A 25,174-nucleotide genomic window follows, 5' to 3' on the forward strand; every position below is an offset into this window, starting at 1 on the left:
CCTTGTCCAAAACATGTTTGTTAAAGGCACATCTAGTAGAACTATTAATTTGAACTATTGTCACTTGTTTAAAAGTGACAATCAACAGATTAGTATTTTAGGAAGCAAATATACCCCGGCTTTTCTCGGTTCTTCATGGAGAGTTTTAAAGTTGCAACATAGCCACCCTTTGTTTAAGGCTACAACACCAGAAGACTACCATCGGAGAACAGGATTGTTTTTTCAGTGACTGGCCTGTTGTGTACATTCCTAAGAAAGTTTGACCATGTCTAAATGCATTTGTAGAAATCTACCACTTCGAAGATGCTGTTTAAGGCACAGCTGAGTCAACACAAAGTTATTATAGAAACCGCTTCCACAGACCTCATTTTATCACTCTGTGAAATTCATCTTAATCTAAGGCGCAGTAATATACCTTTGACAGAATCGCAGCTACGTAAAGTGAAGAGAGAAAAATAATTGTAGAGCTCTGAAAAAAATTGTGAGATCACCTCACCTTTATCTTTCCATTCCAAAAAAGTTGAAAAGGAAAGTTTTGAGTGAAGAACAGAAGCATTCAATTTGCAGTGGTCTCTTTATTTTAACCCTTCTGTTCCTCACTTAAAACCTTCCTTTTCTACTTTTTTGGAAAGTGAAAAAAAAGGTGCAATGGTCTCTTAATTTCTTCCGGAGCTGTATACATCTCTAGAAAGAACACTTCAGTCGCAAAGAAAAGAAAAACCATCAACCAATCTGGAGGTTTTCTACTACCGTTACTAAGCGAAGCAGGTCCATTCCTAACTAGTCTAATTGCATCAAGACACGGTTAAACAACATGGATCATGCTCAGAAATTGTGCCGCAACATCAGTTAGAAAAACTGCAAAAATTCAAAACAACTAGCACCGATGTAAGACAATCTGTTGAAAATGATTTGGACTTATCGATACTGAATATACTGATATGGATATACATGAAAAAGCTAAAAGATACTCTGCCATTTTACAAAGATTTTTGACTGTTGTGTGACAGGGTGAGCTTAACACAAATACACCGACTTTAAGTATACCCAGGTCTGAGACTGGGGCTGATGTAGTAAACATGACTGAGACTAATCAAACTGCTGATCAAAATGTTAAACTTGTTGATTAAATTTTGGACAATGTGCCTGTGAGGAGTAAGAAGAATGCTAAATATATTCTAAATAGAATGCTGTAAAGGATACATTTATGATCATCTCCTTATTTATCAATTTTTCTGCAAATTAACTGTAATAAATGGACGGTTTTAGACTAGGCCTGAATTTGCTTTAGACTGTTCATGTATGCCATAGATAGAAGAAGACTTAGGTCAGCATGCCCTGTTCTTAGAAGTGATTACGGCCACAACCAAGGCACCAGGCCTCAAACCTATCTTGTTCTATGGCCCTGTTCTGATGGCTCCAAGGTGAAGTTGCCTGTGTCTCCTCTGTATTCTTCCGTTTGCGTAGGACAGAGACTAGGGCTAGCTCAGATCAGGAGGTCTGTTAACTCTGACCTAGAACTATAGTTGCCATGACAGTGTAGGGTCCTATCTTGTTTTTCCTATTAGTATGACGACTTGTTTTTGTATGTATCTTATAGCATAAGAGATAATACTTTTGGGGGCTGACAAGGTAGAGATAAAAGTAATAATGTATAATCAGAACAATTATTATGACTCTGCTCTGTTGGTCTCTGTACTTATACTCTGTTTTGTAAAGACGATTGTTCCCGTGGATCCACGAAATTAAACTGAAATAATCAACTGTTATACGAATGACTGTCGAGTCTCTTTTCATAATAAATTGCAACATTTTTTCCATCATCCACAATTTGGCACCCCAGATGTGACTTAAATATATTCACAACAACGGTGTTTGCTATCTCAACTCTGTCCAGCTGACTGAACTTTACAAAAAAATTATAATAGTTCACTCTGAGCTGGATTGCCTATCGATGTTGCACTAATCAGAGCATGTGTTTTTGCTTCCCAGAAATCAGTGAACATCTATAGTGATTCCAGGTATGCCACAGGAGTAGCCAGTGATTTTGGCATCCTCTAGAGGCACCAGGGTTTTTTAACCTCAACTGGTACACGTATCACTCACTCTTCACAGGTCAGCGATTTTCTCAGTGCTATTATGCAGCCCTCGTAGCTACCCATAATCAAATGCCCCATGCATACAGGTGATAACAACAGGGTGTCCGTAGGTAACTCCATGGCAGACAAGGCGGCGAAGGAGGCTGCTCAAATACCTTTAATTGCTGCTGTGACTCGTTTTGCTACTAAACATATTAATCTGTCCAGGTTACACTGCTGACCCTATCCGTGACCTACAATCCTCTGCCACTAAGGCTGAGAAACAAACCTGGGTGACAACCGGCTGTGCAGCTGGTACCAACGGCATCTTTAAGCTCTGGTTTGCATGGGGCTTCAGAGAGAACAAATCAATCCCTTAAAAACAAACTGTCTAAATGCTGTGCACATACAGGGATGAAATGGGGGGAACGTCTACATCTAGCACTAATGGCACTGCGCTCCTCTCCTAGTCAGAGGGCTGGTTTTACTCCACACGAGATAATAGCTAGCAGACCAATGAGGACTCCTTTGGAACCTCCTCCAAACACTGACTTGCAAATCATGACTGACTCACTTCTGCATTATGCCACAGAGCTAACTAGAATGGTCAAGTGTATGCATTCACAGGTCAAAGAGGCCAAAGGACCGCCTCTCCCGACGCAACCGTGCCACAGAAAATTGAAGGATCCACGATGGAGCGGCCCACACCAGGTACTCTTGACAACCCACACAGCACTGTAAGTCTCGGGGAAAGATACCTGGGTCCACACCAGCCACCACTGACCAGACCACGATCTTCCAGCAAAGCAGGACATTCATCAGGAGTCCAGCCTGGGCTCAAAGAAGGACATAGCTGGCAGATAAACACGAGAGCAGGGAAATCAGGTGACCTCCTCCTATGCTGCCTCGGTATGATAGCTGCAATCCTGGTCAGCCTACTGGTGGGATTTCTGTGGAGTCTAGAATCCACAGGAACCACTAAGGGCGGGCCTGGAAAATTTACTCTGACAGGCCAACCGAACAATCAAAGAAACCGGATGTCACCACACGTAAACGCACTTCCACTGCACCTCAACACTTCCACTACTTGTCAACACACTCCAACAACAATTTTTTGGGGAAAGCAAAGTCAAAAGGGGGAAGAATAGACCTAGTAGGGACCTTAGTCTGAACATACATCAACAATGTGAAGGGACAGAAATATACCTGAATTGTATTATGATCCCAGGTAAAAAGGCAGAATATCTAGCCCTGGGTATCCAAGGGTTCCCAACAGGGGCAAATTGCATAGCAGGAGGACTAAATTTAGCTACTAACAACTCCAGAGGGGTTCTCCCCTAAAACAGGTCTTTGCCAGAACACTCTACACTCATATTCTCCAGACCAATTACTAGGGAAAATGGAGGCTCTCTCTCCTATACTTTAACATTACATGACAGGCTAAATATCCCTCACAGGTTTTACACTGTATGCATGTCTTTCATCATTTCTACCTCAGAAAGGGAACTAATCAGGAGCAGGATGATCTCATTGGTTGAGGTATCCAGGTGCGATGGTCCACCAGCTAAAAGGAGCGTGTGGCCCATAGGAGAAAAGGCAGAACCAGCACTCATCCCCCAATTTGCAAAACAATTAGAACCAGAGGTAAGAAGCAGAAGAGATGCCCCTCCTCCATTGATAACCCACACTGTTTGCAAGGGAGATAAGATAGCCCACATTGAATATCTGTTAACCCCAGGGTCCCCTAAGAAAACAGTAAGTCTCCTCTCTGCCTCACCAAAATCTTCTGCCCGAATGTGTAAAACAGCCTCAGGAGACTAGGAGAAAGAAAACTGCCATACTAGGTAACAACTGCCCTGAAAAAGTTATAACTCCTAAAGGTGCTCATTAAGTCTACTCCTAAAGGTGCTCAAAAACTGGAGCGTCAGGTGATACACCCAGGCCATCAGGTGGTAGAAGTGAACTGTAACAGGCCTAAGGTAATTGAGACCCACCACGATTCACCAGAGATGATTGGTCATCAACCCCCGATCCCAGCTTCTCTTTCCATTCAGGGCCGTGCTGCTAGTAGCAGGACCTGTAATTTATATAGTCAACTGGCTCTTGTTCACAGAAGAGCCTCAAGAAAGGGAAGATGTGTTATATGTGGACTAATACCACACAGTTCCACGGGGGGTTTGCCCCTTATGTCTGTTCCAATCTTTAACTGTGACACTTGTGCTTTATTGTCTCCCAAGAGTACCCTGCAAAACAGTAAATGCGGGCCAAGTCCAATGGTGAAAGATAACATCCGATGTGAAGAAACACCCTATGCTACTCTTGTAAAAGGAAGGCTGTCTCGGTGACTATCACTGTCCAGAAACCTCTGACTTGGTGTATATGCTGTGAAGGCACAGGGTCAGTACACTTGGGACACTCAGTCTGTTGCATGGTTTTAGGTATGTTATTTACCAAGACATCTTTAAAATGTGTAGTTGATGGAACAGCCACTTTACTCGCTCTCTTATCTGTAGCCACTACCTGTGACATAGTTGCATTAGAAGGCACTTATTGGGTGTGTGGTACCCAGGCTTATGATTTTCTACCTAATAACTGGGCGGGCACTTGTGGATTGGCATGCGTCATTCCAGCTATGTGATTTTCGGATTCTTTTCCTGTTGTGGTTAATAGGGAAAGACCCATGCGAGACCTATCCTGGCTGACCCATAAGCAGACCTGGGGAACTTGAACGATGGGCAAGCTACTGCCCATGTACGGTGTGATGCAGTCTTTGTATCAGGTGCGTGATCTAGCTTTGGAGGTAGAACATTGTGCTAATACAACCGCTAGGGCCAGTAATCTGATTTCTGAGGAGCTAGGTGCTACCCGCTTGCTTGCTCTACAGAACAGTGCATCTGTTGGCCTCTCAAGGACGGACCTGTGCTCTGATAGGACAAGAATGTTGTACATTTATACCAAACTACAACGCAACTGTCTCTGACCTAGTTAATGAAATGACATTCATTCCTCCCACGAGGCCCACCATGAGGACATCAAAGGACCATTCTCCTGGATAGAGTTGTGGGGTCAGTATTACAGGGTGGGTTTTGAATGGGTTTGTATAGTCATTGTAATCATAGTAGTTATAGCCCTTTTAGTACAGTGGGGCAAAAAAGTATTTAGTAAGCCACCAATTGTGCACTTAAAAAGATGAGAGAGGCCTGTAATTTTCATCATAGATACACTTCAACTATGAGAGACAAAATGAGAAAAAATATCCAGAAAATTACCTTTTTTAATGAATTCATTGGTAAATTCCTCTGTAAAATAAGTATTTGGTGACCTACAAACAAGCAAGATTTCTGGCTCTCACAGACCTGTAACAACTTCTTTAAGAGGCTTCTCTTTTCTCCATTCGTTACCTGTATTAATGGCACCTGTTTGAACTTGTTATCAGTATAAAAGACACCTGTCCACAACCTCAAACCGTCACACAGGTAAGCAGCATGGTGTGAAGGCAACAACTGTTGGCACAATTATTAGAAAATGAAAGAAGTTCAAGATGACAGTCAATCTCCCTCGGTCTGGGGCTCCTTGTAATGTCTCACCTTGTGGGGCATCAATGAACATGAGGAAGGTGAGGGATCAGCCCAGAACTACACGGCAGGACCTGGTCAATGGCCTGAAGAGAGCTGGGACTACAGTCTCAAAGAAAACCATTAGTAACACACTACGCCGTCATGGATTAAAATACTGCAGCGCACGCAAGGTCCCCCTGCTCAAGCCAGCGCATGTCCAGGCCCATCTGAAGTTTGCCAATGACCATCTGAATGATCCAGAGGAGGAATGGGAGAAGGTCATGTGGTCTGATGAGACAAAAATAGAGCTTTTTGGTCTAAACTCCACTCGCCGGGTTTGGAGGAAGAAGAAGGATGAGTACAACCCCAAGAACACCATCCCAACCGTGAAGCATGGAGGTGGAAACATCATTCTTTGGGGATGCTTTTCTGCAAAGGGGACGACTGCACCGTATTGAGGGGAGGATGGATGGGGCCATGTATCGCGAGATCTTGGCCAACAACCTCCTTCCCTCAATAAGAGCATTGAAGATGGGGCGTGGCTGGGTCTTCCAGCATGACAACGACCCGAAATACACAGCCAGGGCAACTAAGGAGTGGCTCCGTAAGAAGCATCTCAAGGTCCTGGAGTGGCCTAGCCAGTCTCCAGACCTGTACTTAAAAAAATTAAGGGAACATGTAATCATCACAGTATAACTTTAGTCAATTAAACTTTAGGGATTTAAATCTGTCCAGTTAGGAAGCATAAGCGATTGTGATTCAATGTCACCTGTTTTGGTGCAAATGAAGGTGACAACCAGTTAACTGGAGAGGCAACAGCAAGACCACCCCCAAAAAGGGGAATGGTTTTGCAGGTGGTGGCCACAGACAGTTGCTCTGTCACAGTTTGCTGTGTCTCCCAGTACAGTCTGAAGAGCATGGAGGAGATACCAGGAGACAAGCCATTACACGAGGAGAGCTGGACGGCGCCATAGAAGGGTATCACCCAGCTCACAGCCCAGCATCATGCAGTTCAATTGGCATTCGCCAGAGAATTGGCAGGTCTGCCATTGGCGCCCCGTTCTGTTCAGTGATGAGAGCAGGTTCACACTGAGCACAGACGTGAAAGAGTCTGGAGACATCGTGGTGAAAGTTATGCTGCCTGCAACATCATCCAGTATGAACAGTTTGGCGTTGGGTGAGTGATGGTCTGGGGAGGCATAGACCTCCACATGCTAGCCAATGGTACCTTGACTGCTGTTGATATCCTCAGACCCATCGTCAGATCTTATGCTGGTACAGTGGAACCTGGGTTCCTCCTGGTGCATGACAATGCCCGGCCTCATGTGGCCAGGGTGTGTATGCATTTCCTGGATGACGAAGGCATTGATGCCATTGACTGGCCCTCACGTTCCCCAGACCTGAATCCAATGGAGAACCTCTGAGACGTTATGTATCTGACCCCGCCAAGTAGCGCTACAGACTGTCCAGGAGCTCACTGATGCCTTGATCCAGGTCTGGGAGGAAATCCTCCAGGACACTATCCGTCGCCTTATCAGGAGTATGCCCAGACATTGTCGGGATTGCATACAGGCATGTGGGTTCCATATACACTACGGAGTCACGTTATGATTTGCAGTAATGAAATTCAAGTTGGAACAGCCTGTGATTTCAATTGTTTACTTTGATTTTCAGTGTGAGCTTGAATCCAGCCCTCAATCGGCTGGTGATTTTGGGTTCCATTCACCGTTGTTACGTCACTTTCTTCTCAACGAATTACACAATGTACAGTAAAGAATTTGATCTTTAATGTATTTTGTTCAAGACCCAATGTGTGATTTCAGTGTTCCGTAAATCTTTTTTGAGCAGTCTTTCAACACAACAAAAGATATAGTAACAGTGCAATGATGTCAGATATTTAAAAAAAATGTACATTAAATTTGGTCAGACCATTTTCAAGGTTGTAGTAATGTGTATAGAATAGACACCAAAGTTGGGTTCTTGTTAAATTTGTTTGGGGTTTTAGGTAATCCAGCTGGCAATCTTCAGGTGCAAAAAGGGTATTGCCCCTCTAGTTATTTCAACACAGGAAAGGTATTGTTAGAATTAGGTGTTTGAATGCTTTGGTAAACAATCAGCCTGATTTGGACAAGCCTTTTCCAAAATAACTGGGACTAACTTTGGCCTTTACCAAAATTAGTCAGTATTATGAAGATATTGACAGGGCATGGTATATCTAAAATAAACGAAGACAAAAAAACACAATAAAATAAAGAAAACTATGGAAAATGTCCATACAGTGCATATCATTAGTTAGATCCTACTGCACAAATAATGACACACATTGATCAATTATGTACAATTTTTTATTTCATTTAAGCTCACTGAAACAGCCCCAGAGCACCACCAAGAGTTGTTCCATTTGCTACTTCCTGTCAAGTTGCCATGGCATCAGGCAAGGTGGCCCCATTTCCTGCCGTCCAGAAGGCCTGTGGGGGTGAAATCCTAAGCATGCCCCTGTTGTCTAATCTGATCAGACAAGCGTGGTGGAGACTGTCACAATTCCCAGGCAGACAAGGGTCCCATTCCATTGCTGAGTGCAGCCAGCTCAGTGGATAGCACTCTGTATCAGTCTAAAATCTGCTGTACATGCCACTCAGGAATTCTCTTCCTTCTCTCGCCCAAAGTAACATTAGAACGAGTGACGCCAAAAGGGGGGACAACTGTGAATGTTGTCCCGGGCCCAGGCCTGGGGGGGCCCCTTTTGGTTGGCTTACATATAATTATTCATTTGTCAGTCAGTGTTGTATTCTGTACTGTCGAGAAGGTTAACCTTTTTTTAAAAAGAAGAATTGCATTGATGAAGGGATTCATGTTTTTTACTCTTTGCTGTTTTTTTTGTACAGCATTATGATTAAACCCTTTTCTGTAAAAAAGTTTTGCTCTACCAACAGCCAATCAATGATACCCTAATACCTACAGCCAATCAGGGTGATACCCTAAACACCAGTGCCAACATAACTTTGTTAAAGCTGCACTAGATAGGATTTATTCAGTAAAAAAAAAAAAGTTAAGTGCCGGTAGAATGTCATTTTATCATTTATGGAGAATGCCGCTACTTCCCAGCCAATCCCGTTCCAGCCAATCGCCTTCTGTGAGGCAGGCTTTCCTTCTTGGTTTATTTTACCTGGATGATATTTCCTTACTGTAAGAAACTATAATGGCAGCTAGAGACCAGGACAACAAACCGTCAGTTCTTCCCTTGTCTACTACATCATACACTAAAAAAATAGCAAAGCGAAAGAAGGCTTAGACCAACTCTCTGTAACTAGCTACCAGAAACCCTAAGCTAACATTAGCAAGGCTAAGAAGAATGTTGTCGAACTCTCAGTTCATTTTTTGGAACAGGTAATTCCATTTTTCATATTTTTATTCGGAACATGATTCTCTATCGGTATTGGTGCAGAATCGCTTTCTGACGGATGAGTAATTGCAAAATGCTGTAATAGTTTTTTTTACAGAAAAAATCCTACATAGTGGAGCTTAAATCTTTTTTCAAATGTAACGAATAAATGTGTCTAACTACAGTACTGTAGCTGTCTGGCTAAAACATTTCCACCATGCAACCAAAACTAGGAGCACAGAAATGGAAGGACAAATCTAAAAGAGAACGTCTTGTGTAGCAGTTCAGTAATGGCTGAATTGAAAAGATGTGACATGAATTACCTGTGTTGAAAACAAAGGGATTTGAATGTGGCCTAGTTATTAAAGCATTAAACAATGTTTATGACATGTTTTTTTGGAAAGTCATTTAATTACAATTAATTGGCCCGTGGTTTGGGTCCTAAATATTAAATTCTGTCCCAGGCCCTGTCATTCCTGTCAGCGTCCATGATTAGGACAGGAGGTTTCCTCAACTGTAGCCTCTTCCATCAGATATTCTTTTAAAGACACTAGTATGCTCAGCCCCGCCCCATTGCTACTTAGCTCTCTCTCTCACTGATGCAACCCTCCAGGGAGTTAATTTGTGTGCAGTGCATGAAAGGAGCGAAGTAATTATTCCCAAGTTGTATTACTTTTTGTCTCCTCATTCTGCTACTATTGGTGTAACTGGTGTATGTCCAAGTAGTCTGTGTAATGCAAGGCTGAGGAACAGAATATCAAGGTAACTCTTCTTCATGGAAGACTCTAAATATGTTTTTGTGATGATGTTGATTTGATGTGTCACTTATTTCTTTTCACTTTAGTGAATAATTGAGTAAGACTGTGGTTTGCTTTCTCTTTGGTGTATGCCAGAGACAGCATGAGGTGTATGAAGAAAACTGATTTTGAGTGGGTTGATATTCTACCTCTTGAAAGACCCATATATAACTAGCATAGGAAAGGCGCCATATATTAAAGGGGTCATAATCATGAATACAGGCAAAATGACCAGTAGACATCTGCCGTTAATGTTTTAAATACATTTTTCAAATATACTTTTTCTGTAAAATTGTTCAGACTGCCTGAAATATTCCCCATTTAAAAGTTTGCAATGACATATCTTCTCATACTCGCTTTAGACACTGGCAGTACTATCCTACTGCTCTCTCCTTGTTTTCCTCCTACCTCTCTGACCAATAATTTGGACCTATCAAAATCACAGATCATAGTGTGCAGCTGTCACTCAAGGTGTCCCCCAGGGGTCAGTGTTTGGACCACACCTCTTTATTATATACCTCATAACCCTGGGGATGATCATGCGACATCACACGATTAACTTTCACAGCTATGCTGATGACACCCAGCTCTACCTCTCCAAAACCATCTCCTTCCTGCCTCCCATCTCCCTTATCAACTTCCTTCAAGATATCCGAAGCTGGATGAACATGAACCTCCTTCAACTCAAGAGAAACAAGATATAGGTCATTAATATCAGCTCTAAATCCACACTCTCCAAACAGCAAAACCCCAGCATCACCATTGATGGCTCTCCAGTCCTTCTTAGTTCTAAAGTAAAAAGCCTCAGTGTCACCCTGGACAAAACCCTTTCCTTCGAATTCCAGAAAAAAACCATCACCCAGACAACATATGTCCACCTCTGCAATATCACAATACTCTGACACTTACTCTAACATTCCTGCACCAAAACTCTCATCCATGAATTTGTCACTTCCCGTCTAGATTACTGCAACACTTCTTACCAGTTATCCCACTAAACTCATCAACCGACTCCAACTGGTCCAGAAGTCTGCAGCAAGAACCCTCACCTACACAAGATCATCCAAACATATCACACAAACTCTCATCCAATTCCACTAGCTCCCTGTGCAATATCGGTTCACATTCAAGACTCTCCTCCTCACATTCAAAACTCTTCACAACCTGGCACCCACCTACCTGTCTTACCTCCACCCACTCTATGGCCCCTCCTGCTCCCTATACTCCACGTCTGCTGGTCTCCTTGTCACCCCCCTTTCCACCTCTCCACCTTGGGAGACCGTGCTTTTAGCTGCTCTGCACCCAGACCCTGGGATGCGCTCCACCCTCACATAGGACAGGCCGACAAAACTACCTCATTCACAACACTCCTCAAAACATATATATTCTAAAATCAGAATCAGAGTTTTATTGGCAAGTAAGTTTCACAACAAACAAGGAATTTGTTCTGTCTGTTGGTGCAACAATTAATACAAAAGGAATAAGGGAAGTATAGACAAAGAAGAACAGTGAACTCAGCATAAAAATAGTAGACAGAGCATTAATAAATTACAAAGAAAAATAAGTAAGGTTCAGGAATTGTCCAGTTGAGGGTTGTGTGTGTGTATGTAGGGAGCAGGCTATAGTCAGTTTGACTCATGAGGCCTACTGCCATAGAAACTGCTCTTGTGGCGGGAGGTTTTGGTCCTGATATTCTGTGCTGTCTATAACCTTTAGCCTTTCTTTTCTTTTCCCTGTGTATTTGTTTAGTCCCCTGATACTGTTCTATGACTTAAATACCCCAAAATCTGCATTCTGTCTGCATTTCTCTCACTTTGCATTTCTCTCACTTTAAACAATATTTCTAAAATATTATAATGGAGAGGATAAGAAACAATTTCATGATATTGCAATACTGGAGTTGCTTGAAGGCTGCATGACAAACTTACATTTGAGATAATAGATTAACAGTGTACTTGTAGTATTTAGGGAAATCTGTGTCTGTTGAGAGTCCTCTACTGACACTGAATGGTATTTTCATTTTTTCTGATTTTTTTATTGAATGCAAAGCAACAGTATAATGACTTGTATATGGAATACAATGAATGTGTTAAAAAGATTTATCCTGAATGAATACAAATTATGTTTAGGGGGCCAAGCAACCAAGTTGCTGGAACCTTCTTATAATTGATCGTTTTATTATTATTATTATTAGGGTTTCAGCAGTTTACTGGTGAAATCCTATCGTTTGTGTTAACATTATTTTTAGGGGTCCTCCACCAGGGACACTACAGTACACGACTCAATTTGCTCATTTCAAAATGATGGCATTTCTATCCCGTTTGACCTATAATGCTGCATTTTGTCTAATTTCTCATGAGGAACAAATAAGCCTCAAGAACCCATAAAATCTGCCATGTTTAATTTTTCTGTGCAGTGAAAATTTGCCAAAACCTACTAAATATTTCTACTTTTACAAAGTAAGTCGGATTCACATGCCGTTTGGTGTACAGGAGTCTCATAAATTCCTCAGCAGAACCGTTTCGGAAATAAGAGATATCTTGCAAGATGGCGGATAAAATGGCTGATTACTGTAAAATAAATGTATACAAAATATTCATGTCTACAGTGCTGTATGGAACAATAACCTGTACACTTCATATTCATTGTGCCTTCTGACACTACCCCCATATAACACCATGTGAATTTGTTTGCTGAAATCTCAAAAGACGGCCAAACGGCCAAATTCCAACACAAGCTAATGCTAATGCTAATAAATGCCTTTAAAACAATTATTCTCCTGAACTGTACATCGGATTTACTCACCAGTAAATGTCCAGATTCTAGGTTATACTTCTGAACAGGGCTGATAATGAAACTAGTTGATATGTCAAAAGCTCACTGAAAAATGAATCACAAAGTTAGCCCTTTATGTTAACTCCACTGACCACTATAAAAATGCTCTTAAAATCAACCGGTAATCCCCATAGTGTTGTAAGGAATATGAGATATATTACAAGATGGCAGACAAAATGGCCGACCAGTGTAAAACTTATGGATGCATACACTTCATGTGTGCATTACATTATGACACAATGAAAATACAGACCAGGTATATTATCCACACTGACACCTGACCCGATTCCTCCACGAGGGGCGCCACAGGGCACACCTTAATGAATTTTTTCCACAGTTATGCCAATTCCAACCCAAAAGATAACTTTATACTTACTCTAAAGACCACTAGAAAAATTACCTAAGAATCAACCGGTAGTATGTTTGACCGGACTGTCGGTCTACAGGTGACTCATATGTGCCTCCCTATAGGGTTGTGAGGAATAAGAGAGAAATTGCAAGATAGCAGAACAATGACCTCAGTAAAAAGGTGGTTAATGTAAATCCAAAGGATAACAGAAGGTAGGTCTGTATGTGGAATACAGTTCAAAACAAGTACAGGACATGGTTTTAACCACATGTGGACAACATTGTTTGTTCTTTCTCCATCTAATGACAAAAGGTCTGAGTTATAAAGATACTATGTCTTTTTATGTTGATGATTTACGAGAAAATGATGCCCTAGCCTCAACGTTTGTAGCTAAGATGTACCAGAGTAAGCTTGATAAGCAAATGTTTAATTGCATACAACATGCTCAATGTTGTGAATCGTTTAATTTGTGGCAAGGTTGTTGAAGAAATAGAAAAGAACATCATGTGTATGTCAACTTTATTATTCAAAAATAAAACCATTTGTAAACCACATCAATGTTTACATAGTATTTTTCAAACAACAATTATTCAAGGTAAAACATACACTTTGACAATGAATCACAAATGATTTAAAAAAGCATAAAATAAAAACACATGAAAATGGAAGCCATTTTGTGGGGTCTGTGGTAGCGGGTACAAAGAAAGCTTTAGTTGGTTGAAAACTACATCAGCCCCAGTCTCAGACCCGGGTAGACTTAAAATCAGCGTATTTGTATCAATTTCCCCCTGTCTCACAACAGTCGAAAATCCTTGTAAAATGGCAGAGTATCGTTTATCTTTCTCATGTAAATCCATATCAGGCTTCAACAGTATATTGCAAATCGATAAGTCCAAATCATTTTCAACAGATTATCTTACATCGTTGCTAGTCATTGTGGATTCTCGCAGATTTTCTAACTGATGTTGTGGCACCAGAAAAAAATTCTGAGCATGATCCATGTTGTTTAACCCTTTCTCGATGCAATTAGACTGGTTAGGAATGGAACTGCAACGCTTAGTAACGGTAGTAGAAAACCTCCAGATTATTTTCCTTGCGACTGAAGTGTTCTTTCTAAACATGTATATCATTTTTGCTTTTTGTGATTTTTGTGATTTAGACGGTAAGACTACCGTTCTGAGACGGTAGTCTTCCAGACGCCTTAAAGTCAATAAGTAAATAACCAAAAGGCGGATGTGTTGCATCTTTAATACTCTCCATGAAGAATCAGGAAATCAGGGGTATATCTGTCTGCCTAAAATACTAATCTGCTGATTGTCGCAGGGGTTTTTAAACAAGATGTGGTAGTTTGTGTTAATAGTTAATAGTTCTACTAGATTTCCCTTTTACAAACATGTTTTGGACAAGGTAAATTGCACTCAGGTTAAGATGGTGTGAATATTGTGTGAAAACTCTCTCCATCTCCAAACTCTCTGATGTACTTCTCATTAAATCGTCAATAATTAAAAGGTTGTTTTTCTGTATCGGTAGCAGATTGTCATCACACAGCGATGTTGGTAGACCTTCTATAAAAGTAATCTCCCTCACCTTCAACATTTCGTCATACAGCGGTTGCCAACACAAATAAACCCAGGCGATATTTAGAATTTCTTTGGAGAAAACAATGTTAGCCTTATCCAACAACATCTTGACAAAATATGGTTTACCCGAGTTACTGGGGCCACTAATGACACAGCTGAATGGGTGTTGAAGTCGCTAGTCAAAACCGCTATCCATCCTAGAATGTAGTTTAGTACCTGTAAGGCCTTGTGCTGTAATCAGGGAGCAGTACACTCTTGTTGTACACAACTCTGAAATGCTTAGACACTTCTCGGTTTTTCAATGTGAATGTTCTTTAATCTCTAGCAATTGTGTCTGCATTAGCAAGGACGTGATCATCATCACCACCCTCGCCCTTTACAAAGTTATCAACCAGTCGTGTCAGCGTCTCCAAGTTAACAATGGTTGTGTTATAGCTGTTGAGCGTAATGCCTTTTGCTTTGAGACAGGTCAGACCTTTAACGGTTTTGTAACTGTACGTCTTTGGCCCGCCACTAACAAATTGAGCGATGCCGTCACCATCCAGTGGGGGCACCCAATCCCCATGGCCTGTGACAAAGATCACTGAATCAGTGTCTGTGTAGGGTACACGTCTATCCAACTTCTCCAAGAGGGAATACAACTCGGGTCTAGCATAAGCGGTTGTGAGTGTGGCAATAAAAAGGTTGCCGTTACGTGCACACAGAAAAATGATGGGTTAATAATAACCCAACTTGGGTTGTTTTATAACCCAACCGCTGGATCAATATTGCACCAGACCAGCAGTAGTTAATTTGACCCAGCAAGATGGGTTGGTCATTTTTAACCCAACAGATGAGTTAAATATTCTACCCAAATGCTAGGTCAAATTAAATACAATTCTGGGTTTATTCAACTACATATTTGTTATATAGTGTACCCAAACGCTGGGTAAAATGAATTACAATTCTGGGTTGATTCAACTACATATTTTTAATATAGTGTACCCAAATGCTGGGTAAAATTAAACCATATGCCAGATTAATTCTAACACATTACAGTACAATTTAAGAAAATAAATTGCAATAGACTACCCATAGCTATAAAACTGTTAAACTACAAACTAGAACAGAATACATGCTAGATTTGCGCAATAAACACTTATACATAATGGAATCTTTGAAAAAAATTATTATATTACATTAATTAATATCAACAATATAGTGGAATGGTGCAGTTCATATCACTCAGGTAGGAAAACTTTCAGAGCAAAACAACAATTATGAATGAACTGGCTGAACAGTCAACAGGTCTATAGTGAACAAATTAAAGAAATTAAAATTCTTATTAAAAAGCTGCTATTAAGAGCCATTAGCTCTACATGCAAGCAAGTATTCTACTTTGAATAAACGTTACCATTTTAGACTCCCCTCCTGAAATTTCATATATTATCTAATAGAAGAAAACTCTCCTCATCAATCCCCTCCTCTGAAAGACAAAAATAGAAAACACAAAGACATCTTTGTTTTTACAACAGAGGAGTACAAAACAAAAATGCATGGGTACTTAAATGGAAGATATAGTAATAAACATGCATATTCCATCATTTGTTATTACAAAATACACTCACCTAAAGGATTATTAGGAACACCTGTTCAATTTCTCATTAATGCAATTATCTAATCAACCAATCACATGGCAGTTGCTTCAATGCATTTAGGGGTGTGGTCCTGGTCAAGACAATCTCCTGAACTCCAAACTGAATGTCAGAATGGGAAAGAAAGGTGATTTAAGCAATTTCGAGCGTGGCATGGTTGTTGGTGCCAGACAGGCCGGTCTGAGTATTTCACAATAATCACAATCTGCTCAGTTACTGAGATTTTCACGCACAACCATTTCTAGGGTTTACAAAGAATGGTGTGAAAAGGGAGAAACATCCAGTATGCGGCAGTCCTGTGGGCGAAAATGCCTTGTTGATGCTAGAGGTCAGAGGAGAATGGGCTGATTAATTCAAGCTGATAGAAGAGCAACTTTGACTGAAATAACCACTCATTACAACCGAGGTTTGCAGCAAAGCATTTGTGAAGCCACAACACACACAACCTTGAGGCGGATGGGCTACAACAGCAGAAGACCCCATCGGGTACCACTCATCTCCACTACAAATAGGTAAAAGAGGCTACAATTTGAACAAGCTCACCAAAATTGGACAGTTGAAGACTGGAAGAATGTTGCCTGGTCTGATGAGTCTCGATTTCTGTTGAGACATTCAGATGGTAGAGTCAGAATTTGGCGTAAACAGAATGAGAACATGGATCTATCCTGCCTTGTTACCACTGTGCAGGCTGCTGGTGGTGAAGTAATGGTGCGGGGGATGTTTTCTTGGCACACTTTAGGCCCCTTAGTACCAATTGGGCATCGTTTAAATGCCACGGCCAACCTGAGCATTGTTTCTGACCATGTCCATCCCTTTATGACCACCATGTACCCATCCTCTGATGGCTACTTCCAGCAGGATAATGCACCATGTCACAAAGCTCGAATCATTTCAAATTGGTTTCTTGAACATGACAATGAGTTCACTGTACTGAAATGGCCCCCACAGTCACCAGATCTCAACCCAATAGAGCATCTTTGGGATTTGGTGGAACGGGAGCTTCGTGCCCTGGATGTGCATCCCACAAATCTCCATCAACTGCAAGATGCTATCCTATCAATATGGGCCAACATTTCTAAAGAATGCTTTCAGCACCTTGTTGAATCAATGCCACGTAGAATTAAGGCAGTTCTGAAGGCGAAAGGGGGTCAAACACAGTATTAGTATGGTGTTCCTAATAATCCTTTAGGTGAGTGTAGAATGAAGCACTGAAAGCCTACAAAAGACATGTACACTATGCATCTATTGGTGTCACTTTGACACATTATATGGAAGCTATAAAAAAAAAAAAAAACGAAATTATATTTCATAAGAATTAATGTCTGAAAAGGGCTTGAGTAGCAATGCAGACTTGATATGCTGTGGATGGGAAAACAAATATTTCTTACCTTTAAATCTTTTGAAAAGGTCTGTCAGCTGCCACTCTGTCAAAGTGTTAATGACAAAGCTGTCCATTGATCTGAAACAAACACAAAAACAGTTTAAGCAAAAATACAATTGCTATTGTATTAACTATTCAGATGTCACCATGCAAAAGCAATGCAGACTAGCAGCAGAATGTAATCCAATGCGAAGGTAACAGTCATTTTATTTAGCATCACAAAATATAGAGAAAACAATCCTCCTTCTCTCCTTATACAATTCATATGACAAATTGCATACATGTAAAATTGTCTATGTTTTTACTTCACAAGAATATTTGTGGCTGCTCACAGCATAACCTTCAGGACACGACTGTCAGTATAAAAGTCTACAGCAGTGGTTCCCAAACTTTTTATTACATATTTCTTAACCCTTCACTGAAATGGCACTTGTCGTTTTCCAGGCCTCCATTTTAAATAATAATTTGTTCTTATCTATTGTGGGTCACCACATTACTTAAATAAATGCACAAAAATGAATTTAGTCAGACATATCAGGTTATCTCGCTGTTTTTACATACTTTAATCAGTCAAAGACTGTGTTATGCCTTCACATTTCACATTAAAAGCTTCAGGAAAAACAAGCGCGTTTATTTATAGCCAGTTAAAATAATATAGCTAGCAAAGCAACTAACTGACAGCCTGTGGCTAGTAAACTAGTTAACTGGCAAATCACCTGGCTAGCTTGAAACTAGCTGGCAAATTAGCCTGGCGAACTCAATAAACATGACCATATGCCCATGGGCAGTATGAACTTGTTTCATTAATTCATTAATATAATTCAGACCAAACGAATAAGCTGTAGGCTATCCGTGCTTCCATGATAACGGCTAAATGGCTAACGTTAGCTACGTTGTTAGCCAAACCAACCAACTAGCCACCGACAATATAAAGATACTACTTTAATATGTAACGCAACACAGACAATGTGAATTAGACATTTAGTGTACACAAACCTTTTATTATTTATTTGCCTCGCTGGATGACCAGTCAGGTACTCTGCTGTGACGAGCACTCTGTGTGTGGACTCTGGTGGACTCTGGTGATGATGTGATGACGTTTGAAGCACAAACAACCCACGTGCTGGGTCAACTGATGTATGTTGGGTTGATGGATTTTGACTCAACGCATGAGTTGCACAAAATAACCCAAATTCCATATAAATAACCCATAATGGGTAAAACGTTTAATAACCCAGTGGTTGGGTAGATGAAATTACCCACCTGTTTTCAGGGTGTGGTTTGATTGAATCTGTTTTGTGTAATGCCACTGTACCATCACAACTGTGTCTGAGATAGAAGAGAAATAACCAACTTCTATTTCACTGGGAAAAAAGGTAGTGGCTAAACTCCTTCAGATCTGTAATTGGCATTGTGTTCATAAGGTTTGTCCACTCACCCATCTTACCCCAAAGACTATTCATTGCCAATTTAGCTAAAGATCGCCTAGCACTGTTTACAACAATGTTTTCCTTGTCAAGCTGCACACCCATCTTTTCATGATATTCACGAATATACTGGTCTTTAGCCTCATCGACAACCACAGATGGCGGGAAGCTGTTCGATTCCTGCTTGTGCTTCAGGAATGTTGTCATGTAATCTGCAAAAAGATCATCTGATGTCCTGGTGAAATCCCAGACAAATATTTCCACAATGCGATAACCTTTCTCAACAGCCTTAACCACCTCAATAGAAACTCACGTACCGTTTAAAGATCTTTCTGAATCAGTATGTGAACAATCAGTTACCTGGTTTTCAAACTCTGCACATAATCTACACAAGGTAAAGAACAGCTTACCGCCAAGCCTGTGCGGTAAAACGGGGTGATAAAGGCCTTTCGGTGGACACACCGTAGCCTTAACAATACCAAAGTAGGTGTTTAGTGGTTTGAAATCTTGAAAGATTATGTCTGGATGCCCAGTCGGATAAGTCTTTGTCTTGTTGCAGAATGGTAAAAGACTATCGTTATACTAAATAGTCTCCCCTTCTCGAGCCGTAAATTTCAAATGAATTGCGTTGGTACGACCACCAAAAAGAGCATCCCGAGGATCAAGGCGTTCTGGAGCATCAAAGGTCTTCAAGAAAGTTTTGACATCTGCGGATGTGTTTTTAAGCTGATTCCACTCACATTCTCATATGTATTGAACATGTACGTTGTGTTGTTCTTTTAAAGCCTCTAGCTTTTTCAGCCAGTGCATCAACCCGTACTGAATCTTTGTCACTGGATTGATGATTGCTGAACAATGAAACTTTGGCTGAATGCCAGAAACAGCATAGAAATTAATAGACTGTGCTCAACCCATCGCATTTAGCATATCCATCAACGTAGTAGGCACCGATTTTCACTTCACCCCTGTTCAGGGCATGCTGCATTGATATATTCATCGGAGTCCACATATTCAAGCCACTGGATTGAGCTGTTTGAGAATGTCTTATGACAATGGTTGTAGTTGTCTGAGGGGACCAATGCAATGGTGTCCTTGGTGAAGAATCAAATAACTTTCATGCAAGCCGAAGCAATCGTAATTGACTGGAATGGGTCAACAACACCACACTCCAGGAACTCGAGTATGTAGCGCATATACAACCCTCTCTCAAGATGACCACATAATTTATGCAGTAAGTCTTTATTTCATCCTGCATGACAAAGTGGTCTGCGGAAACTGTTGCATACCATTGCAAAAACTCATCTTTTTCTTTAACCATCATGGAAGCAATGACTATCAATGTATCTCTAAAAATCATGAGCTTGCTACCATTATCAATAAGTGTCATGCAAATACCATTGTTAGCAAGTTACTGCATCAAGATGTAACCATCGAAACCTTTAGAGTTGTGTGCTATAAATGTGTAGTCATTATATTTCGGTTGCCCAAACTTTTGGAAAAAAGCAGCGACACAACCATCTCCGGCTGAACACCACGTCTCGTTATCAAAGCTTATTGTGCACATAAAATGTACACCATTCAACGGATTTGCAATTGTCTCAAAATCATAAAATAGGAAGCGCTCACTGGGGTCATCAGGCTTGGAGGGTTTTATAAAACACTGATGATTCATTTCAACCGCCAGATACACGTTACAATTGTTAGCCACGCACTTGTGCGCTTTATAGTTGGTAATACTAACATTGTAATAACGACCGCAATCAACACAGTATTTCTTCTGGTCACACCTACTAACCCAACAATCCACACTTTTGTGGTTCTTCAAGCGTTTATGCTGTAACAAAAGTCTGAATAACATATCCGCTTACAGTCTGTGCACTGCTTTATGCTACGGGGTTGGGTATGACAATCTTCATGAAGACAGACACTACAGCTATGTTTACAACAATGATCACCACAGGTGTTGAAACCGGTATAGCACCAGTCAAAGACATATGACACACCCAGAAAACCCTTCAGATTCATGATACCATAGAAATGGTTATTGTGTAAGTACATAAAGACGGTTCTAGGGTGGGTCTCCTCACTGTTTTGAAACGTGGTAAAGTGACCATCCTGTGTTTGATGAAAGACAACAATTTTACACCCTGTAATTTCCTCAAACTGAACAATATCTGTGAATGACACACATTCATCTAACGATAAACCAACCCCCTTATGTAGCTCACGACCGCTAGCCTCAGCCTCGACATATGTGTACTGTGGGTTCAACAGACCCATCAAACAAACGGAAAAACCTGTAGAATCATTATTCACAGCCACATATAAATGCCTTCTATTTCATTGATAATCTGCTCTATCAACAGTGTTTGAGCTTTACGTCGCGGGGCACCACCCACATGGTTTTTGACAATTTGTACCACTAGCTCTAGTGATTAATCAATCATAATCTCAGCATTACTCTGCATTACACTTTCAAGTAAATTACCAAAAGTGCATTAATTATATTCATCCGCTCACATGGTCACTATCAGAGATTCACCATCAACTCAATCTGCAGACGATCACCAGGCCCGTGTTCAAAGTCTGAAGCTCTAACAATCAAAGTATCCAAGTCTTCCATAAAGAGTGCATAGAATATGCCAAAATCACCAACTTCACCAGTATTTTGTAAATGTATCAACTGTCGTAATTCAACATTGTCAAACGCATTACGTTGTATAACTCTTAACATCGCCATCACTGCACTGAGTTTGCATCAGAGAGCTTGAAGGAGAGTCAACTAGATCGTGTGAAAAATGGGGGCTACTAAGCTCGTTTAGCAAACCTTGCATCTGAGGATTAATGTGTGCATTGCTGTGTAACAAATGAATGGTTGGTTCATTTGTTTTTTGGGGTGTGGTCCGTTGATTATGTGTAAAGGTTGTTGGCTGTTCCGTGTCTGGTCTGTTGTTAGCATTATTTTTCGCCATTGCTCTAGCTTAACGTGTAAATAACGCGCCACTTATTCTAACTCTAACATACATCACAGTTGTGATGCGTTGACAGTATTACCTTCAGCTTTCAAGCATGAAAGAAAACAATTAAACAAAAATCCCCTCATGCTGTGCAGCCACAAAGTATGGTGTCCATAACTGAATCCATTATGGTAATGTACTCTGTATCACCGGGGTGTCCTCAATCTGTTGGTTGCTAAATAGAGTACAAAGGTTCAGCTGTATGCATATTGTCGTAATTGTTAATAACATTTTAGTACAAGACTAAAACTGTCTGTAAATAATTAAACTTACACAAAAATATCGACTCAGGTTGTGTAAAATCACAACCGCCCAGTCCAACTGATACAGATGCTGTTCACTTGGTCTAAATACAAAGAGGATTAACAAGCGTATCCAGGTAATTAAAGCTGCTTAACAGTAATGTCAAAAGTTTACTTAACAAGATTTGAAGGCCCAAAAATTTGTTTACCAAACACAGCTGGTGTTTAATTCCACTCAACCTAAACTGGAGATTTAAACAGGCAATAGGAATGAGAGCTAAAAATGCATGGATTGCTCAAACATAAAATGTATTTACACATTCTTAAAAAGTTTGAATGTGTCATTTGTTAGCATTTGTAATTGTAACACAATTCAAATCAATTACTTCCAATAAAATAACTTGTACTTACAACGTAAACGACATACTCCACGCTCGAAACAACATCTGACTTCTGTGGGTGCAGCGGGGTCTTTACATCGCAGCCGGGACGCATCCAGCAGGTCACGCCTCTTAACTTTGTCATTGGTTACATGTCATCGTTCTTCATGTTAGATAAAAATTGTGTTAGAACTATACAGGCTACAATGATTACAATTCTGGATAAAACTTAACTATTTAGTTTTGATGATTGTTGACGTTTGACAACCAAATATATTGATACTTCCTGTCCAGTAGAAACGCCGTTCTCGTTAGTTATCGCAGCTCAGCCGTGACATCACGTCATCGAATTTTATATATTAACGATAAACACATCCGCTTACATATAAACGCTGGCTATTGTCACCATATCGCCATTAATCTGTTCAACATTTAACAAACACAAGACCATAATACAGTAATCAATAATCTGTTTTCACGAGTTGGAACCTGGCACCCTTTTGTTGAACACCAAACATCTTACCGCTGACTTATTTATTGTCTGGGAATTTAACATTCCAGAACCCTAAGGCCCATTTGCTAATCATCAAACATAACCCACCTGTTATAACACTAGTCTGGTTTGCTCATCAGGCGTTGTAAAACATCAAACACGGACACATCAATGTAATCAGAAATGACAAAGTCACCGGACATCCAAACGTCACTCCAGAAGTCCCACCTTAACACACGTCATACAGGAAGTCCCTACGTCAAAACGTAAGTCCTGCCCACCTGTCACATCAATCTGGAAGTCCCGCCCTCCAGGGTCAGAAATCACAATTCTGACACATTATACCCTACATTTACTACATACCTATACAGGTGCTGGTCATAAAATTTGAATAACATCAAAAAGTTGATTTATTTCAGTAATTCCATTCAAAAAGTGAAACTTGTATATTATATTCATTCATTACACACAGACTGATATATTTCAAATGTTTATTTCTTTAATTGTGATGATTACAACTGACTAAAAAATGAAAATCCCAAATTCAGTATCTCAGGAAATTAGAATATTACTTAAGACCAATACAAAACATTTATTTTTAGAAATGTTGGCCCACTGAAAAGTATGAACATGAAAAGTACAGCATTCAATACTTATTTGGGGCTCCTTTTGCCTGAATTACTGCAGCAATGGGGCGTGGCATGGAGTCGATCAGTCTGTGGCACTGCTCAGGGGTTATGAGAGCCCAGGTTGCTCTGATAGTGGCCTTCAGCTCTTCTGCATTGTTGGGTCTGGCGTATTGCATCTTCCTCTTCACAATCTCATCTCATCTTCATCCGCTTATCCGTATCGGGTCGCGGGGGCAGCAGCTCCAGCAGGGGACTCCAAACTTCCCTTTCCCGAGCCACATTTGCCAGCTCTGACTGGGGGATCCCGAGGCGTTCCCAGGCCAGTGTCGAAATATAATCTCTCCACCTAGACCTGGGCCTACCCCGTGGTCTCCTCCCAGCTGGACGTGCCTGGAACACCTCCCTAGGGAGATGTCCTGGGGGCATTCTTACCAGATGCCTCTTCACAATACCCCATAGATTTTCTATAGGGTTAAGGTCAGGCGAGTTTGCTGGCCAATTAAGAACAGGGACCATGGTCCTTAAACCAGGTACTGGTAGCTTTGGCACTGTGTGCAGGTGCCAAGTCCTGTTGGAAAATGAAATCTGCATCTCCATAAAGTTGGTCAGCAGCAGGAAGCATGAAGTGCTCTAAAACTTCCTGGTAGATGGCTGCGTTGCTCTTGGACCCCAGAAAACACAGTGGACCAACACCAGCAGATGACAAGGCACCCCAAACCATCACTGACTGTGGAAACTTTACACTGGACTTCAAACAACGTGGAGTCTGTGCTTCTCCTCTCTTTGTCCAGACTCTGGGACCTTGATTTCCAAAGGAAATGGAACATTTACTTTCATCAGAGAACATAACTCAGCAGCTGTCCAGTCCTTTTTGTCTTTAGCCCAGGCGAGACGCTTCTGACGCTGTGTCTTGTTCAAGAGTGGCTTAACACAAGGAATGCGACAGCTGAAACCCATGTCTTGCATACATCTGTGCGTGGTGGTTCTTGAAGCACTGACTCCAGCTGCAGTCCAGTCTTTGTGAATCTCCCCCACATTTTTGAATGGGTTTTGTTTCACAATCCTCTCCAGGGTGCGGTTATCCCTATTGCTTGAACACTTTTTTCTACCACATCTTTTCCTTCTCTTCGCCTCTCTATTAATGTGCTTGGACACAGAGCTCTGTGAACAGCCAGCTTCTTTAGCTATGACCTTTTGTGTCATGCCTTCTTTGTGCAAGGTGTCAATGGACAGCGGTCAAGCCTTTGCAGGTGTTTTGGGTTAATTAGCTGATTAGAGTGTGGCACCAGGTGTCTTCAATATTGAACCTTTTCACAATATTCAAATTTTCTGAGATACTGAATTTGGGTTTTTCATTAGTTGTCAGTTATAATCATCAATATTAAAAGAAAAA

General features: G+C 40.9%; 1 protein-coding gene across 4 annotated transcripts in view; it reads right to left on the reverse strand.

The window, feature by feature from the left end:
* The window catches only part of si:ch211-180f4.1 (leucine-rich repeat neuronal protein 1), a 134,079-nt gene that overhangs the window by 77,365 nt on the left and 31,540 nt on the right, over positions 1 to 25,174 (reverse strand). The window contains exon 1 of one of the 4 annotated variants that reach the window (XM_020044690.2): positions 22,691 to 22,800. The exons of the other annotated variants lie outside the window; for them this stretch is intronic. The gene's annotated coding sequence lies outside the window, so the exon portion shown is untranslated. Of the gene's footprint in view, positions 1 to 22,690; positions 22,801 to 25,174 lie in introns of those variants that run through there. 4 annotated transcript variants of the gene reach the window in all.

The sequence above is a fragment of the Esox lucius genome, chromosome 12 (genome assembly GCF_011004845.1).
Source record: "Esox lucius isolate fEsoLuc1 chromosome 12, fEsoLuc1.pri, whole genome shotgun sequence".
In the NCBI taxonomy this organism is placed as follows: domain Eukaryota; kingdom Metazoa; phylum Chordata; class Actinopteri; order Esociformes; family Esocidae; genus Esox; species Esox lucius.